The sequence below is a fragment of the Urtica dioica genome, chromosome 5 (assembly GCF_054948205.1).
Source record: "Urtica dioica subsp. dioica isolate 48M chromosome 5, U.dioica_male_clone48M_v1_H2, whole genome shotgun sequence".
NCBI classification, from domain to species: domain Eukaryota; kingdom Viridiplantae; phylum Streptophyta; class Magnoliopsida; order Rosales; family Urticaceae; genus Urtica; species Urtica dioica.
The window spans coordinates 2,875,449-2,888,857 of record NC_142760.1 but is presented as its reverse complement, the minus strand read 5'-3'; the positions used below and the strand labels follow the sequence as shown (position 1 = coordinate 2,888,857).

The following is a 13,409-nucleotide window of genomic DNA, read 5'->3' as shown; positions in this document are numbered from 1 at the left end:
AGAGGCTTCCTAGTGCCGAATTTTTGCGAATTCTTGCTAAACATAGCCATACGCACTCTCTTAGTCTCCATTAATGTACACGTTTCATCACCAGGCGATCCATTGGTCTTTGCGGCCCGTAATGATCAAGCTACGATCACAGTAAGGATCGCGAATCATTTATTACCAAGCACTCAAACCTCACTCTCAACCCATTCTAGCACTCGATATCGTCACTATAATTGAATTATGATTTTAACCATCAGTGTAACCATCAATATCGTCACTCCAAAAATTCGAGTCAACAAACACACCTCCAAGTCATTTATTTTTCGTTCGAACACCATAGTTTACACAAACAAAATAAACAATCTTCCAACACTTGATCATCGTGCACAATCAAAATCTCGATTGAATTACGATATTAGCAGCATACATCGATATATAAATTTCAAGGACAAAAAGTACATTGCATATTGTTGCATCGTCTTTTGAAACCATGTCTCGATTCTTCACCTCCAAATCCGTTACTAAAATTTCATAATATACAAAAAATTTGAATCAAATTAAACAGATAAATATAGCGACCAAATTAAACTTTGAATTTGGACAAATTGAAGAAACTAATCTATTTTTCATAAAAATAAAATAATAATAATAATAATAAATAATAATAAAAACATACAAAATTAGGACATACAAACAAAGGCGAAGCGAAAAAGTTTGAATTAAATAACACATAAAAAATTATTGAGTTTCTCTAATTTTAATGTCTAATTGTTTTTCAAAGCATACAAACTTTGCGCTATCATTTGATTTTAGTGATGCATTCACAATATAAAGCCTGAAGTTCCTTGTTGTAAGGAGTTCGGCGTCTATACTCTTGGGTGCTCAACCAGTTATCTAATGAAAAGCTTCGCCTTTTCTTATTAAAAAAAAATAAAAAATAAAAAATAAAAAACACACACACACACATTTGAAGCCCTAACCACGAAATCCAAATTAAACAAAAAACACGATTAAGGAAAGATAATCCTGCAAGAACATGAACAAAATTACACAATTAACAACACAACAAAAGTGGATAGGTTTGTTTACCGAGCTTACTCGAAGCAGATAGACGAAAGAGAGAAACGAGTATTGAAGGTCTTGAAGTTTTATTACCATTTACACATTTGTTATTATAAACGATGATGTTTTTGTTAAGCGACTTTATTTCTAAAGACCGGGTTGTTAGTTTGTTAGTTGCGTACATATACCGTTAACATTGTTTAATTAATTAATAATAAAAAATATTATTTTTAGACTCTCTCAAAGCTTAGAGCTAGAATCGCTATAGCCAAGTATGAAAACGGTTACCGAAAGAGTATTGAGATAAAGTTTAGTCACCAGAGATCTGCTTCATGAATGATCTCATAATAGATCCAATATTATTGTTGGAAACTGCACTCAATGCAGATTACAAGTTTGAGTGGTAAATATTTTTTACTTACCTCATTTAGATTTTTTTAAATATGATTCTCAACTTGCACACACAAACTACTAAAATAATTTGCAATTTAAATATGAAACTTTTTTTTTTCATTGCATAACCTAATTAAAACCTTCTGTTCAAACTTAGAGGAAAATATCGATAGTAAAAGAAAGGCCCTCATATAGACGAAACAACAATCAGCCTTAAAACCTCCCCGATTAAACTTAAGGAAAATTTCAAAAATTAAAAAAAAAATAAAAAAGTACACCCTATTTTCCATTACTGCCCAATCATTTTCTTCGAAGTAGCAGGGGCTTTTGCCGGCCTGACATCTTGCTCTTTATAATTTATTTTAATCCTATAGCCCACGAAGTGATTTGACGTAGGGGTGAACTAGATTCAACAATCAACATTGTTACCTTAGTGATCGCCCTACGATTTGCAAATTAGGTTTCATTATCATGCCTTTTGATTCCGTAAGCTTCGACGGCATGGCCCTTTTCTGTTTTTTTTAATTTTCGCGCATATTCTAGGTATATTCTCCTTCCTCTTTGCAAAGCATAAAATTTTATATATAAATCTATAAAAACAAATTTTCTAAAAAAACATAATTAAATACTAAGACTTACAAGATCATGAAAAGATAGGTAACTCGTTAACAGTCCAAGAACTACCTCGCCTCCTCTTACGGTTTTTCCTATGTCTGTGGTGTGTACCATTTCCTCCACTGAGGAAATTGGCTGCCGGAGAACGCCACACTAAAACAACTACGTAATTTTAAGTTGTATTCAAATTATTTATTTAGTATTTTAAGAATATTACTTCCTTTTGAAGTTCAAGTTTAGCAATTCTTGAGGCAATTACCGGAACCCTCTCAGATACATTGTATTCTTTATGAAGTTCGGAGTTGATTAAATGATCTACAATTATTTTTTGTTAAATTTCACTATCATGTCGTTCATCCGGTACCTCATCTCGAGAACCATGATCAAAACCGCCCATCAAATACTTTCTAATAGATAAATATTTTTACGTTAATACACATTTTTAAATAATAATTGTAAGTACTAAAAAAAGTATTTACTGGTTTTCCAAAAATAATTACAACCAAGGGAACACCACTAAATAGCTTTTTTATTTTTAATTTCGTAACGGGTACAATTATTATTAAAAAGTGTATTAAAGTTAAAAATTATCAAAATTATCCATTAGAAGGTATATGTTAAGTAGTTGCTTAGATCAAGGTCTCGAGATGAGATACCAGATGAATGACATGAGAATGAAATTCAACAAAAAAAATGGGTCGTAAATCATTTAATCAAATCCGAACTTCATAAAGAGTACAAAGTATCTGCAAGAGGTATGGTAAATGCCTCAAGAATCACAAAACATGGACTTTAAGATGAGGCAATATTCTTTTTAAAGGCTAAATAAGTCATTTGAATACAATTCAAAACTACGTAATTGTCGTTTTAGAATGGCATTCTCCGGCGACCAATTTGCTCGGTGGAGGAAATGGCACGCACCACGGACATAGCAAACGCCATAAGAGGAGGCGAACTAGTAGTCCTTAGATTGTCAAAGGGTTTCCCATCTTTTCATGATCATTTAAGTTATACTATTTAATTGTGTTTTTTAGTAAATTTTTCTATTTATAAACTAATATATTAAATTTTATGTTTTGAAGAGGAATGAGAATATGCTGAAAATAAGAACTACAAATTAAAAGAACAAAAAGTGATCATGTCATCATAGCTTACGGAATCGAAGGTGCAACAACGAAGCCTAATCCGCAAATCGTGGGACGATCACTGGGATGACAATAGTGAATGTCGAATCGTGTCCACCTCTACTTCAATTCAGTTTATGGGTTATAGGATCATAGGAAATTGTAATGAGCAATAAGATATCAAGTCGACAAAAATCCCAACTACTTCAAAGAAAATTGCTGGGCAACAATGGATTAGAGGGCGCTTTTTTAATTTTTTCTGAGATTTTCCTCGTAAGTTTGATCGAAGAGGTTTTAGGGCTAGTTTTCTTTGTCTATATGGGGATCTTTCTTCTACTACCAAGATTTTCCTCTAAATTTGATCAAGATGTTGTAAGTCGGTTAGGGTATGCATCAAAAAAATAGATGTTTCATTTTCAGTCAAATTGCAAATTATTTTCTCAACTTGTGTGTGCGAGTAGAGTATCATATTTATTAAATCCAAAGGAGGCTAAGTAAGAGATATTTACCGCTCAACCTCAAACTTGTAATATGCAGCCACATCCAGTGCAGTTTCCAACAGTAGTAATACTGGATCTATTATGAGACCATCCGTGACACAGATCTCCGGGTATAGATCTCCAGTGGCCCTCCCACAGTTTCCGGTTAGGTTTTGTTGTTGGAATTTCAAGCTTAAGATTCTTCGAGCGGTTGTAAAATGAGTAAACTACAAAATAATACATTTGTTTTTCAGTTTCCTTCAAACCATCACAAGACAACAAAATCAATGTCGATATTACAAAGAAATATACAATAAAAGATATAGACTCACCGGTCAAGAGTTGTTGGCGACACTTTCTGGAAACGAGAACAAGATGGTAACCTCTGAGTCTACATTATCAAATACACACACACACACAAAGGCATAAAAGAAGTTTAGTAATGTCTCGAGTCCAACACAAGAGCACACGGGCAATCGAAATTTAAAGCATATGATCTGCAATTGATTTTGCCTGGGTGCACACGGGTTGTCAAGAGAATATAGTTAGAAAAATAAACTCGAGCATATTCCCACCAATGTTTTAACCTCTTGTTTTTAATTCAATTGTTTGAAAGGATGTTCTTGAGCTGTCAAGTATAAAAAAATAGCTTCTAGTTTTCTGCCATATGACCAGGACACTACAATCTTGTACATGCACATCATTTGTTGCCAAAAGCCCAGTGCCCATCATTGTCGCCATGTGATCTTCTTACTATATTCATGTCTTATTGCCCTAAACTGGTATTTGCCCATCATTAACATATATACTAGTTCATGCACCAGCGGTCTAAAATTTGACTACAAATTATTTGATTTCATTGGTAGGAGAAGTAATTATATCAACAGTTTCATTATTAACTTCTGAATCTACAATTTAGGAGAAGTAATCATTTCAACTGTTTCATTATTAACTTCTGAATCTACAATTTAAGGGTAACATTGATAAATAGTCCGGGGTAGGAGTAATTTGGAGATAAAATCTTATTTTTCAAAATAGTGGCTTTAATTGTACATATACCAACCTAATTGATAAGAATTGTGCAAGTGTTATGATTATATTCGTGCGGAGACTGATTATACGAGTGTTTATGAAAGTGATATTATTCCAACTCATCACATTCTATAGCATCAGTTTCTGTTGGTATTGTTCAAGTGTCACGAAAACTTTTAATATTAAAAATTCAATTTCTAAGACTTAAATAAGCTGAGACACATACCACGACACACACATATACATACACATGCATACACACTAATACAAACACATACACACACACACACAACAATTAATAAAGTCCCGATGTTTCTTTTAAAAATATATATATATATATATCAAAACCCACCCAGAGAACTGAAACCGGAGTTAAAGCCACTCAATCAACAATTAATCGACAAGACCGGAGAAAGGGGTTCGAATATCGACGAAGAAGAAGAGGGTAATAACCCTTTTTGCTACTAATATTTACTTTTAATTTTAAGTTAATAAACAATGAAATTATTTCCAAATAAACAAATTATTTCCAAATAAACAAATTATTTTCTCACACGTTGAAGCTGTGCTCGAAAGCGGAGAGGATCCCGAGATAGCTTTGGTTAGTTAAAGCCACTTAATTTTACCTGCCTTTGTTAGGACTCTAGATATTAGATCTATTTTTGTTTAAAATAAAACATTATGATTTAATTTTCAGTAATTAGGATTTTTTCTTTGATTAGGATTATGTTTAAGAAATCCCGGGTTGTATGAGAGTTATAATAATTAGTAGATAATTGGGTTACTTAGAAGTTAAATTAGCTTATAGCTGTTGTTGATTTTCGATTATCAGGTGACAAAGACTTATAACTACATGCACAAATATGGGCACAACTCGAAGTTGATGGCCGCGGCGATTCAGAATAAACAAGACTTGTTCGGTCTCCTTACGAAAGGAATCACTAGAGTGAAAGTAGAGAAGCACAAGTTTTGTACCTCCGTACATTACCGTAACGTAGAAGAAAAAGGTATTACTCGTCTCCAAAAAAACTAGTTCATGTATAATATTTTTTTTGTTCTATTTATGTAAATAAGTTTTTTAAAACTTGTGCTCTAAAAACGCCTATAAAAGCCTTTTATGGCGCTAAAGATATTCGGCGGCGCTTCAAACAAAAATAAGCGCCGCCAAATATGTCGCCACGTCAATCCACGTTGGATTAAATGTGGTTTCAGCGACACTTAAAAATAAGCGCCGCCAAAAATTGAGCAAATTTGGCTTTGTTTATGGAAAAAGTGCCGCCAACTGTTTTTTTTTAATTCAAAAAAAGTAAAAAACTGTGGTAAACTGAACTATATTAAATTCATTTAAAAAAAATCACATAAACAGCAAAAAAAAAAAAAAAAATCACAGAAATACAACGATCACGACTCTCTGTCAACTCTTAAAAGAAACCTCTCTCTCAAAGAACATGTCAACAATCAACATTCGTAGAACTTAAGAAAAAAAAAACAAAAAAAAACTGACAAATAAACAAGAACTGACCAAAACTAGAGAGGACTTATCACATACTGAAAAAGAAATAAATACATACTAAATCTACATGGCATTGCATCAAAAGAGTATAATCAATCAACTGGGCACGAGTAAAGCATTGATGACAAGACCAGACGTTTTCCACATAAGAAACAAGACGATGTCAATAAAAAAAAGAGAAATACCTCAGGTTGCATTGTAAACCAGCCTTCTAAATACTACCTAAATTCACTTACCTTTCCTTTCAAATTTTTATGTTGCTATTTAAGATCCGAATTCCAATACTATCTAAGTTAAATGAATGAATTATGAATATAGTTCCCTGAATCTGATGAGGAGAAACTACAAACAAATCAGAAACAAAAGTGATAGAAAGCAAGTGATGCACTCAAACGAAATTCGAGGGAATCAGACTAATCAAATCACACATGTCACAGTCCACCGACTTAACTTACGCCCGAATTCGTATCCGAATCTAAACCGTCAAAATTTCCTTTGTCCTCCAAGAAATATAATCCAACGGTTCTAAAAAGCCAGACTTAAACACACTTTAAACACAGCAAAGGTTGAAGAACACGGGGACTGAGTGACCGTGGAATCGCTTCATGGTTTTGATTTCTTTATATGTGTTTTGATGACCTCTAAAACCAAGATTACTGACTTCTATCTGTGAAAATTGAATATCTCATGAAGTTTTTTTGATGTTGTGATAATTGCGAAGTCATGGGACAGTTATTCCGAAGAGTTTTGCTGATATAATTGCGTATCGGACTGTGAAGATTCTGAGAATTCCTACTGATTGGTTCTTCAGGTTTGTTATTCGAGATTTCTCTATGTATAACAATAGTCGTAAAAGATCACTGTGATTCTTGTTCGTTTACTTAAAATAACAGAAAAATGAACAGCTGAGAACATGGATGTAATGTGAAATCGCAGAAGAAAAAGGGGCTTTAGAACCCTAAAACACTCGTACCTGTAGACTAGAGAAGATCAATTTCCTCTCGAACACGACTCATTGTTCCAACAACATGATTTTAGGGTTTGATTGTAAAAGATGGTTTAATAAGAGAGAAATTTCATTTCATGGGCCGGCCCATAAAAAGAAATTGGTAGACCCGCAGTTGCAACATATCTAAAACTGAATTTTTTATTTAAAATCGGACAAAAATATCATTTCAACCTATTTTTCCCTCAATCGCTTTCTCTCTCATTTTCACTTAAAATAATTTTCTCTTTTTACGGATTTAGAATTCGACACTCAACATGATTAAAAGGGTAAGATTTTCTTCTTTATTTTGTGTTTGAATTGTTGTAGAGTAGTTTTAATAATGATTAGAGTGATTATTTGATGACTTGGATTGATTTGTATCGATTTTGAAAAAGTTAAGATTTTGAATTTGATATTTTCCAGATGAAATATGATGATTTAAAATGAAATCCGATGAAATTCATATCTTTTTCCGATGATTTGCGACAAATTCAAAGATTTTCGATGATTTTAGATTAGTTACGATGATTTTAGATGATTTCGGATGAAATTCAAATATTTAAGATGATTTAACATGATTTCATATTATTTCCAATGAAATTCAAAGATTTAAGAGGGAAAAATGGTTAAATGACATTTTTGTACGATTTTGGATCAAAAGTTCAGCTTGAAATATTTTGCAACTATAGAATTTATTCTTGATATTTCTCCACTTTTGAAGCCCAAAAAATAAAATTTCTCTTTAACAAAGGGACAACTAAGCCAATAGCCCAATAGTCCACCTTTTTTTTATATAAAAATAGCCAATTTTTCATTAATTAATTTGATTTATTTTGACCTGACCGAAGTAAATTCTATTTTTCGTTTTAGTTGTGGTACCTAGCATAAGCTAGTTGGTAATTCTACACCACCTCCAAAGTGGAGGTCGTTGGTTAATCCCGACTAACAGCGAAGCTGCCATAAAAAATAACAAAAAAAAATTGTTTTAGTTAATTTAATTTACTTCGGCTTGGTGGACTATTTTTTTTTAATAAAATGAAACTCTCTTTAGAATCATAAAAAAAGTTAGGGGATTGATTAGTTGCAACAAATTCTTCCTTGATAAATAAATCGTTATTTAATTATATTTTCCTTTAAACGAAAAATAAATAAACAAATAATTATGCATGGTAACATTGTGTTGTATTTTTATGGCACAAATTTTTTTTCTTATTATTTCGTCTTACAATTATTATGTAAGAGGAGAAACAATATAACCACTATAGATTTTCTTAGTAAAAATAAAAATAAAAACTTAGAATTATTGTATACGTTAGTTGATAAGTACAAATATACATTTTTTATGATAAAATTGGGAAGAAAAAAAAATCGGACAGTTAATATTAGGTAAGGTTTATATTTCGAATATTGTTTTATTTTTGTTATTGTTTCATGATTATTTTATTTATATTTTTATTAAGTTTAATGATTATTTCAATTTTATGTTTGTCAGCTATTTATTATTTATATTTTTTATTAGACATTACATACATTGATGTCAAACACAATAATATCACATTTATGAAAATCTGCTTAAAATATTAAATTTAGAACCAAATACTATAATTATACATTTTTGGGAATGTGATTACACTACATTACCTCCAATCAAACACACACTAAATATTTATTTATCAATTTTGGACCATCATTTGCTCTCACGGGAGACTTCTTTTTGCGACAACTGAAAACGTGATTGTCGAAGAAGTCGTTTATTTATTTTAAGCGCTCACAATATGAGTTTTCGAAAATGTCGCACTTCACATTTATGCATTGTAGCGATATACACAAACTAAACTATTAGTTTTGTAAAATACCCACACTTTCCAACCCTGTTACAAAGTAAGGGTGTTCATGAGAACAACCAAGTCAGACAACTCCATCATCCAAATCAAACCGAACTCTTTTTTAAATTGCCTCATAATAACTCGAAGAAGTTTGAGTTATAAACAACCCAAACTACAAGTGTTTCGTGTTGGTTTGGTTTTTGTAGTCATGAGATTGCGTGTCTGGGGGGGGGGGGGGGGAACCCAGCCGAAACCAACCCGATTGTGTTTGGTTTGGTTTGGTTTGATTTTACCTTTCGATCGAGTTGGTTTGGGTTTGAAAAATAAAAAATTAATTGTAACGATTCTGGTTGATAGACAGCACAGAAAAAAAAAAACCAATCAACACAACCCGATTACATCCTTATTACAAAGTAGCTCTATCCTTCTTTTGCTCCTCATTCCTCATACGAAACATAATCTCGTCCTCTAGCAAAACGCACTCCTTCCTCGCTAAATCTCCCACAATGCCGTCGAATCTTCGAATCCCCATCTTTCAATGCCACCGATTCTGCATCTTTCGGCGTAGTACTGTCAATTGGGCCGAGCCACCCCCGGTCCGACCCTTTTTTTAGAGGTTTTGGGCTAGTCCGGCCCTTTTCGAAAAAGAGTCGAGCCAAATCGGGCTTTCATGAAGGGCCTGTGTTGGGCCTAGGTTATAGCTCCTCAAGCTCCACCCTACCCGGGCCCTCAAAAATGACCAACCTAGGCCAAGCCCGGACCTTAATTAGGTTCGATTCAGGCCCAACTCTTTTTAAATAAAATAATATTATATTTTTGTTTCAAATTTATGTTTTTATGTATAAAGAAGTACTTTTGACACATAAATTTAATTTTGCATTAATGTTTTTTACTAACATATATGTTGTTTTGATTAAAATTGTATTTTTTTGGAATTCTAGAAAATATTTTTATATAATTTTTTCATGATTATAATTTGGGCTTTTTGAGGTCCAGCTAGGCCCTTTTCAAGTCCGGGCTTGGGTCCGGCCCTCAGCCCCGATGGTCGAGAGCTTGGTTCTTGTTTGGGCCTAAGGTCATATTCTTTAGGCCCTGCCCGACCCGGCCCTCCAATAAAAGGGTTTGGGTCGGGTCCAGACCCGGGCCACGTTTGGGCTTGAAAATGAAGAGCCGATTTTGACACCTTTACTTCGCATCACTGATGTCGACTCTTCGACATCGTCGAAGCCATCCACGAAACTGCATTATTCGTTTGGGCCCTTCTCATTATCACATCGGCGTCTTCGACTATGAAGGTATGTTTGGAATTTGGATTTAGTAAAATTATACTTTTCGAAACATGCATAAAAGTTTTTTTATTCATAATTTTGACACTATGTTCATGGTTTGAAGATTTAGGCTAAACCTAAATGGATCAGGAGAATATGAATTCATATTTTGTACATTAAAAGATTTGTACGTATGATTAATATTTTTGAAAGATTCATTAAAGTTTTTGACACTTTCTTCATGGGTTGAAGATTTTTATTTATGCTTTTTATGCTTTTTGTGATTATCCTACTTTCAAAAACATTAATATATGTTTGCTTTCTAAAATACTTGGTTGATTATTAAAGATGATATTTTGTTATTTTTTGTGCTTTGAACGGAGATTAATTTTGTTTTTATAGCATGATAAAGAATATTGGATTATTGACACTGTGTAGCTTCTTTTGGACGAACCATTTGGAAAATGATCTATTCGCTATTGTTTGTGTGGTTTGGATAATAGATTAATAATTTTGAAATATACATCAATAATATTTTTCACTAAGTTAATTACCTTGTAAGGTGTGCCTCGATAATATTTTGACGTTTTCAGACCATACCCAACCGAACGTTATAACATTGATTAGGAGTGATGAATGACTCCAACCGAACGCCAAACAAGACGTCAAAATGGCGTGAAGTGAAGTTGATATATTGTGATGCGCCATATTTGGCGTAGTACTGCTCACTACGCTAAAAACAATTTTTATTTATTATTTAGTCATTGAAAAATTTATTATTTACTCAATTGTCATTGTTTTATAAAATTATATCATATTTATCTCAAAAATTATTTTTATATATTAAATATTTTAAAAGACCACAATACTTTAAAATACAGCATTGACATTTGGAGTTTGGGAAAAACTAAAATGACATTAATATTAATACCGAAAAAAATAACATTACAACCACATTGAAATGAAAAAAAAAAGACATTAAAAAAACACAAAACAACAAAATAAAATTGAAAATAAAATTACAATACATAAACTAATAATCGGGAAGATTAGCGTCGGATCCTCTAAGACCGGTGAAATATAGTGAATATGAATCATAATTGGAAAATGGTGTTTGAGATTGTTGTTGTTCGGCTCTCTTTTATAAAACTTTGGCTTGTTCAGCTTTCCAAAATGCGCGAACCTGAGGATCTGATATTTTATTTAAATTCATTTTCATTATTTTATTTTCTTCTCTGATTGTTTTCAAATTATTAGCCTTATCTATACTTTCTAAGAGGCGTTCCCTCATATCACCCGACTTCTTCATCTGTTTTCATTTTTAGTTTGGCTTTTTTCACTCCAATCGGTCGCTCAGAATGAGATGGTAGTCTAACCGACTCAGGAGTTTGTTGTTGAATAATTTTATGGAGTAATACTTCATTATTAAATAATGAATAAGTGGTATAATTGAAAGATATTAAATAAATATAAGGGTATAGAAATAAATAAGAGAAAGTTGAGTATAAAATTAATATTTCAATTTGGTGTAAAAAATAGAGTTCGGTTGGAGATGAAGTAGTGTTTGATGTGACATGTACTGTAAAATAGAGTAGAAAATGGTGTTATCGGGTGGAGTTGGTCTCAGGCAGTATAATACCGCTCGGTAGAAAGAACAGTTGATAGTAGGGTAAATTTGCTCTTGACTATATGTAGAAGTTGAATCTACATTAATATTTTTGAAGCCCAGATCAATATTTTTGGCAGCATAAAATATCTTTGAACAATTATATTTTGTGCAGGAATATGAAAAAGGGACAATACCTATGGAACCAAATCAGCCGGTTCGACACCGAGGAAAAAGAGAGGTTCCACGAAGGGTTTGATGGCACGTTCGGGAAAAAAATGCACGAAGTGATTTTTAGCGAGATGTTTTTGAATTTTAGATGGGAGAAGAACTATTTGAAACATAACTTATGTACTTGAAGCAAGCTGAGATAATATTCGTACATATCTATTTAAAAACACACTAGACCAACTTGTTTTTTACATTTTAACACGGGGCGCCGGATATGCAAATACGTGCGTATTTACATATGGCCTATCTACTTACTACAATTCAGCTATCCTCGTGTCCAATTTTGTGCTAAATGATTGGCAAATGAAATGACTGATAAATGTGTCATAGCACTTATCGAGTATTTGTACGTTTGAGCCGAAGCTAGGTCTCGAAGTTTTTTGTTGCGAACGCGTGTCCTCGATGGTGGTGCTACGGCGTTGGGCAGGGTGGCAGTGTGGTCGCTCGTCGGGGGTGGTGGTACTTAGTGTTAGATTCACTTCGACCTACAAATTGTAATGTGTCTTGTGCTAAGGTGTTATTATCTTATATTGATGGATATTTTACTTTAATTTTAATGGAAAATTCGTGCATTTAAAAAAAAAAAAATTGTACGTTCAATTATTAATGTTCTTGTATGAGGAGTCTATTTTGTCTCTTTTAACAAAATTAATATTTGCCCGTAATTAATTTATAGTCTCTCATTCTGACAATGTCAGTGAACGTTCCCGTATGGAGTTAATTTTAAGACGTGCAAATCATATTATTAAAATTTATTAGTTAATGATTATATTCCTTACAAATTACTAGATCCTAGTTAGATGTTTTAAGTATAAAATTATTTTAAAGGAAATTGAGCCTCAAAATTTGTATTTAAAAAAATTAAAGCGGAAAATTAGCAGAAAAAGTTATATTGAAAAACTTGAGATTCGTAAAGGGAAGAGTCTTAATTGTATAAAATTATGTATAGCAATATAGTGATTCCAAATAATAATTCTAAATTTCTTTTTCTAAAAGTTAAAAATCATGATATTTAATGAGTATGCATTACTCGAAAAAAATATTTAAATATATATATATATATATATATATATATATATATATATATATATATATCAGAACTTAGTAGGAGTTTGCTGCACAAAAACTATTATCATGTGAGCTTTTTTATCTTCCACAACAAGTTAGTACCACCAATACTTTTGTTTCGTTGTTTCTTAGGAAAATAACGCATATATACCATGTGTTTTAGTGAAATGTCGAGTTTAACCTTTGGTTTTCAAAAATGTCGAGTTCATACATTCT

The 13,409-nt window shown here is 32.3% G+C and overlaps 1 long non-coding RNA gene across 2 annotated transcripts; it reads right to left on the bottom strand.

The window, feature by feature from the left end:
- Nucleotides 1-274: 274 nt before the first annotated feature.
- Nucleotides 275-7,242, bottom strand: LOC149394823 (uncharacterized). Of its 2 annotated transcripts, none has more exons than XR_016297174.1 (3): nt 7,180-7,242; nt 1,339-4,052; nt 275-509 (listed from the first exon to the last, which is right to left on the bottom strand). It is a non-coding gene; the product is annotated as an uncharacterized LOC149394823 (long non-coding RNA). The 2 variants fall into 2 exon arrangements; XR_016297175.1 differs by lacking the exon at nt 275-509 and adding an exon at nt 519-1,014.
- Between the last annotated feature and the right edge of the window lie 6,167 nt (nt 7,243-13,409).